The sequence below is a fragment of the Chenopodium album genome, chromosome 5, assembly GCF_948465745.1.
Source record: "Chenopodium album chromosome 5, dcCheAlbu1.1, whole genome shotgun sequence".
Classification (NCBI taxonomy): Eukaryota; Viridiplantae; Streptophyta; class Magnoliopsida; order Caryophyllales; family Amaranthaceae; genus Chenopodium; species Chenopodium album.
Genome location: NC_137838.1, coordinates 58,788,504 through 58,795,916, shown reverse-complemented (window position 1 = coordinate 58,795,916; position 7,413 = coordinate 58,788,504). Strand labels below are relative to the sequence as shown.

Here is a 7,413-nt window from a genome sequence, read left to right as displayed (position 1 = left end):
GTAGAGAGAATTTGAGTTTTAGAGAGAGAAAGTAATGGAGGAAAGAAAAAATGGAGAAAGAAAGAAGAAAAGAAGGAAGAAGAAGGGGCGGAATACGCTCGCGCCCGGTCGGGCGGTGGGTTGCCCGGTCGGGCGATCTGATAAATTTCGTAGCTGATTCTCGCGCCCGGTCGGGCGGCCTTCGCCCGGTTGGGCGATCTGATTTGCCTTATATTCGCGCCCGGTCGGGCGGTCTACCGACCTGATTTTCTTCTAGCTCTCGTGCCCGGTCGGGCGGCATTCGCCTGATCGGGCGATCTTTAGGCCAAAAATTTCACCCTTCTCGCGCCCGATCGAGCGAGGCATGCCCGATCAGGCGGACAAATTAGTCCGTATACGACGAATTTCGCGCCCGGTCGGGCAAATTTACTTGTTTTCAGATCCTTGCTCTCGGGCCCGATCGGGCGAGATTCGCCCGGTCGGGCCCGAGACTAAATCGGCGAAAAATTAATTTTCGTCCTTTCTCCAAAATTTGGCTAACTCTTTTCCTTCAAACCTGTACAAACACTCATAGAACTCGTTAAATTCCCTCATCTCTCCTCTCATAAGAAAGAGAAAAGAAAAAATAGTCTAAAAAACATTAAAAATACGGGTTGCCTCCCGCAAAGCGCTGGTTTATCTAGGTCCCGCACGACCTTCTTACCAAGTACAATTTCTAGGACCCTTGGCCTAACGCTTGATTGGGTGGTTTCTCACCCGATCTAGCGGTGTTTAGGCTGCGATGCGGCTTCCTGACATACCCTGTGGGACGCCAAATCACCTTATCTAGTGGATCCTCCTTGACTTGGAATGGGGGATCTTCAATGCTACGCACTAAAAACCCTTCTTCGATGGAATGTTGCTTCAAATTGTCATTGCGTTCAACACTTGCAACTCGATCTGGCGGAACACTTACCGTAGGCTCGATTCGCACAACTTGCTCGATCGGTTCCACTTGTTCATCCTTGAAACCAAGACCAACATTGTAGAGTGCTCTTTCTATTGCATCGACTTCCTTCTGCCATTTCTCTATCTCATCTGAAAAAGGATGCAACACAAGATACCGCCTCCAAGGGATTTTTTTCAAGAGCTTGGGGCTTGTTAGAATAATTTACAACCACATTAACACTGAAACATTTCTCCTCAGTCATGGAGCTTTTAGGGGCATTATTCAGATTAAAAACAACTTTATCATCCCCTACTGATAGCGTTAATGTAGACACCCATTTGTGTCTCCCCAAAACCAAACCCAGTGATGAGTGTCTTTCACGTCGAATCATAATCGAATGAAACGAAAGTGTGGAAAGGTCTAGTGTTGCGGAAAGTTTTATTTCTTTTCTTTTCTCCCTGATTTTGAAAACTTTATTTTAAGAAAACAGCCAATCCAGTTTGGTTGGTCCATGATATGGGTCCAATAGTGGTGTAGTTGGATGGGGCTTGCAAAGACCTTTCCAACGATATATTATAAGCCCAATTCCGATGAATATTGAGGAAGTTATGGCCAATTTACTAAACTGGGTCCGGTTTGAGCTTTATGTACGGCCCAATGATCTAGGGGAGGGCCTAATATGATTTATCATTCCTAATACAATTAGGAATGGTTTTAGTCTTATAGAATCTTCTAGAAGGTTCTTTTCATTCCTAATTCAATTAGCATTGATAAGTTGACTTTGTTGACTTTTCAGAGTTTTAATCAAGATCAAATAGCATTTTCGAAGGAATTATATTATTTTATCTTCAAGTATGGTAAATTTATCAGATTTTCGAAAACGCGTTGAAAACCAGTTTGGCGTCCAACCCCAGGCCTTGGCGCCTAGAACCAGGCTTGGCGCCAGACGCTAGCCATTGGCGCCTGGCGCTAGCCACTGGTACCTGGCGCCAACTAGCCAGGGCTGGCGCCAATGTTGTTTTGCGATCTTCAGACTCCGTTTTCATTCACCAACATTCACCAATTATCAACTCTCCTCATTCTCAAGTTTTCATTCATCATCTTTCATCAACATTCTTTCTTTTTCATTCTTTCTTTCTTGTTTTTTTAACACAAAATTCCGCATTCACAAGATCTAGAAACGCCTAGCCATATTCGAAGTTGCCTTCGCCCTAGACGTGAAAGGTTTTAATTTCTGAGGGTTTGGTCCTAAATCTCTCTTTCAATTATTTAATTTAATTGTTTTGATTATTATTTTCCTTGAAGTTACTAACGTGTGTATTTTGTTATTAGAAAGAGGTACGAGGCATCCAAGTAAGTACTTTTATTGATTTTATGATGTAGATATCATGTTTATATTGTTATTATGATATTCCTAGTATCATGTCTAGGGTATTTTTAATATCAAATATGATTGCTATGATGCCTTTTATTCTTTTCCTAATATTTATGATTGTTAGTATCATGTTAGGGTTAAAGATTTGATTTTTATTGCTTAGTGACATGCTAGGGTTTGTTATTAATCTTGTTAGCATCATGCCTAGGATCTTGCTATGTTTTAACATGATTATTATTATTTATGATGATTAATATTATTATTAATGATGTTGATTATTTATTATGTTGCTTGATATGCATATTATATTATTTTTTATTGCTTGATCACCTTTATTGCATGTTAAAGGGAATTCGTACTTGCAATCGCGCTTAATAAGATAATTAATAATCTTGTTAGGGTTAATTGTGATTATAATTCAAGTGATCGCCAATAATAGTTTATTTGTGCATTAATATTCAACCAACATAGATTAAACAGGTTTAGGGTTAATCCTATTGATTGTATGTTAGTCAGAAAGCGCACATGAATACGATCAGAATAAAGTAGAGGCCTATTATTAGGGCAGGTTCAATCTCTTTTAGGTTGGATTTGTACCATCATCCCCGAACCCTTATTTGGTTCATGACCTTATGGAGTTGACGATCTCTTGGATCGTTAAGGGGTGTAACCTTCACCTCGTGAACGGTTTACAAGTTCCTTAAAAACTTGTTGGCGACTCTTTTGCTCTATCTTCTTCCCTTTTGGACGCCACCGTACTTTAGTGTATGATCACAGTGGGGTTCAAGCTAGTGGGATTTAAAGGCTTGAAATTATTCCCTACAGTTAACTTACCACTTCTTACATCTATGACTGCTCCTGCAGTGTTAAGGAATGGTCTACCCAAAATTATTGGGGTTTGCATATCCTCAGCCATATCAAGAACAACAAAATTTACAGGTATATAAAATTTACCTACTCTAATGGGGACATCCTCTAAAACACCTAAGGGGTATTTGAAAGAACGGTCGGCCATTTGTAGAGTTATATTGGTAGCTTTTAATTTACCCATATTCAACTTAGAACACACAGATAATGGCATGACGCTAACACTAGCACCCAAATCACATAATGCATTATCAATCAAGAGATTGCCAATATGACAAGGGATAGAAAAACTACCCGGATCTTTTAATTTAGGTGGAGACTTATTTTGAAGTACGGCACTACACTCTGCAGTGAAAGCTACTGTCTCTACCTCACTAATAGACCTTTCTCTCGTCAATATTTCTTTCATAAATTTTGCATACGAGGGGATTTGTGTGATCAATTCTGTAAAGGGAACTGTTACCTTCAAATCTTTTACCACCTCCAGGAACTTACCAAACTGCTTATCCAAGTTTGTCTTCAATTGACGATTGGGGAAAGGAAGTTTGATAATTGGCTTTGGAGCATTCTTATTCTTGTCTGAAGTAGCCACCTTCTCTGGAGTTTTACCCTGCAATGTAGAATTAGATATGTCAGTATTATCCTTTAGCCCTGCGGGCTATCAACTATATTGTTTGGTTTAACGGAATCAAGATTAGCATTATTTAATAAAACAGGTTCATCAACTCTGGGCATAGAGGGCCCTTCATAGTTTGAACCACTCCTTAGAGTAATTGCAAATGCTTGATCCGTAGGCCTAGTCGGCTGTGCCGGCAGGGCTCCCTGTTGGCGGGCTTGTAGAGTAGCGGAGAGTTGCGCAATTTGATTATCTACAATTTTATTGTGCGCCAGAATTTGATCAATTGTCGCATCTCTGCTCTCCATGTGCTTTTGCATATTAGCCAACATTGCTCTAATTTCCACCAGAGAAGGGTCAGAAGATGAGGAGGGTTGTTGTGGTTGGTTCTTCTGGCTAGCATTTGGATGATAATATTTCTGCTGTTGTTGCTGTGGCGCCTGTGGTTCTTGTGGTGGTGGATTTTGAACATTAGTGCTCCGGTAGGATAGGTATGGATGATTCCGATACCCAGGATTGTAAGTGTTGGAGTATGGGTTATTCTGCCTATAAGCTTGGAAGGCATTAACTTGCTCCACGAAACTCCTGCAATCCTGCTCCCAATGACCTACAATACCACAATTTTCACAGAAAGTCTCATTAGAATTATTATTAATCGCAGAAACATTGGCTACATTAGCAGTGCTCAGATTATCTAATTTTTGGCAAATAGAGGTTAGTTGAGCTTGCAAAAAGGATACAGAGTCGACACTATGCTTTCCCTTGTTAGCAAATCCTCTGGGATTCCCATATTGGGAATTGTGTATCGCCATATCTTTAATAACCTGACCTGCATCATCAACATTAAGATTCATAGATCTCCCACTAGCTGCAGAGTCTAAAATTATTCTAGAGGAATTTCCAATGCCGTTATAAAAGGCTTGGATCAACTGCCATTGCGCTAAATTATGGTGAGGGCATTCTCTTTGTAGGTCCTTGAACCTCTCCCAAGCCTCATATAAAGACTCATCGGCTTCTTGGGCAAAGTTCTGAATCGCACTTCGTAGTACTACTGTTCTCTCTGTAGGATAATACTTTTTATAGAAATTCAAAACAAGAGTTTCCCAGTCAGTTATACCAAGTGTAGTTCTATTTAAGCCATTAAACCACAATTTAGCTTTTCCAGTTAAAGAGAAGGGAAAGAGAATCTCCCTGATTTGGTCTTGAGTGACCCCGGCTTGCCTGATGGTGTTGCAATATTGACAATAGTCGGCAATGTGAAGATTCGGGTCTTCACCCTTTGCTCAACTGAATTGCTTCCTCTCTATCATCGTTATAAATTGAGGTTTAATTTCAAATTGAACCCCATCAAGAGCCGGAGTAGGGGTGAGATGTGGAAAATCCGTAAGCTTTGGTTGTGAATAATCACTAAGCTTCTTTGGAGCCGTCATCTCTGATTCTGCGTCTGATGATGCCTCTAAATCGCTGGAATTAAATCGCTGGAATCAGTTGGAGGGTCGCGGTGATTATTGTTATTATCACCGGAATCCGCCAGGATTTGCTTGTAGAGATTTTTCTGTCTATGGAAGGAACGTTCGATCTCGGGATCGAATGGGATGTAACCTGATCTGGAACACCTGGGCATAAACAAAAACTAGAAGCAAATATGAGATTTGTCTCAAAGAACTAACTCTCTCTGAGACAAAAGAGAAATAATCTAGACTACAAAAAACAATCAGAAATAAAAATAAAACCGTTTCCCCGGCAACGGCGCCAAATTTTGACAGGGTAAAGTCGTATCCCCTAATCAAAAATAATTCCTAAGTCCTCTAACTAAAGTAGATAGGGAAGTAGGGTCGATCTCCACAGGGAAACAAGTCTTTTTACTCCTAATTAATTATTATAATCTAAATTATCTAAGTAACCAATATTTATATTTGAGTATGAAACTAAACTACAAAGAATAGGAATAGGGAGAAAACAATATATAAAAGGATCTAGGGCATAGGTTAACCAATAAATAATACTCCAGGGTAAAACATAGTAATCAATCATTGACATTGCATAAATAACATGATTAACAGGCTCTCGCAATTTATTAATCAACATAGATCTAACAGGCTCTCGCAATTTACTAGATCTAAGTTCTTATTGAAAATAACCTTTAATATCAAATTAACATCTGCTCGATTCATCAATTTAATATTGCTATACTTTTACAAGCCGCAATTGTAAAACATTAAAACAATCCAATAAGAAATTATCATGCAATACCAATAATCAATAATAGTCAATCATCAATGCATCAATTAACCAGATTGTAAAGGGCTTTCGCTACGTATTACAATCACACAATTAATTTACCGGTATTAAATCTCATCTCTCGATTCTCGCCTTAACCATTTATAAATTAACCTGCCTATTGAAACTAGACCTAAACATCAATTCTCATCTCTCGAATCTTGAATCAATATTGTCAAACTCATGCATAAAAGATAGGCCTAATCTAGTCACAGAGCATTAATCCAATCAATAGGAAATTAATCTAGCATTGATAATTAACAACGTACAACAAATTACGCCTTCATATTATTTATTAGATCCCCATAAACCCTAGAAACTAAACTACTCACACATATTAGAAACTAAACTAATCAAAGTAATAAAATAAATCATGATGAAAGGATGACAAGGGAATAAACGCGTCGTCAATTGTCTATCCCTAGATCAAATACAATTAATACAACCTAAACAAACCTAATACGAGTATAAGGCAAGCATAGGGGTCGAACCATAGAGAACGGTAAACACCACCAAATGTTATCGACAATTAAGCTAGTCCGGAATAGGGGATAAATAAACTAAAGTCTAAAACTGCTAAAACAAGAAATAAAACATTAAGGGAAATGGTTTAGGTATAGCATTCACTTGAACATAAACAAAGGCATAGAAATTGAATTAATTATGAACTAAACATGCTCGAATATGGAAATTAAGAATCCAATCTAGCCGCCTTCCAGGGTCAATTGGCTTCTCCTAACATAGCCTCTATGCTTCCACATTAGAACCATATACTAGGAGGTACTATTAAATAACAATCGATACTAATGAACCTTAACTAAGTCAACTTCCGTTTCTTGTTAGCAAAGATTCACCTTTAATCAACCAACAATGTGCACTTGCAAGAAGATTAAAGAATATCAAGCATATAAAGACTTTAATCACAAATAAATCAATTCTAAACCCTAGAACATGCTCAAGGTCCAACTACACCACAACCATCCCCTTAATGGGGAAATTACTCACTAATCATGATAATAACAAGATTAATCAACAAATAATCAAGAATCAACATGATCAACAAGCAATACCAACAACTAAAATAATCATCAAAATAAACAAATAAAAATAGAGGAGAGAGAGTAAGAAATTGCTCATTAATTGAAGATGAAGATCTACAAAGGATTGAACAAGCTCCTTCTTCACAATCCAAGTTCATTAATGAAGAAAACCTCACTTTCTCTCTCTACCAAAGAAGACTAATCCTAATCTAACCTAAAACTAAAACTAACTAGAGAGAGGAATAGATAGTTATTCCCTCCTCTTCTAATTACCCCAAAATTGGGTATTTATACTAAGCTAATAAAACTAGGAAAAATAGAAAAATAA

General features: G+C 38.2%; 1 non-coding gene across 1 annotated transcript; it reads left to right on the top strand.

Annotated features, from left to right (window-relative positions):
* Positions 1–4,707: 4,707 nt before the first annotated feature.
* Positions 4,708–4,814, top strand: LOC145633400 (small nucleolar RNA R71). Its single transcript, XR_014112728.1, has one exon. It is a non-coding gene; the product is annotated as a small nucleolar RNA R71 (small nucleolar RNA).
* The last annotated feature ends 2,599 nt before the right edge of the window (positions 4,815–7,413 follow it).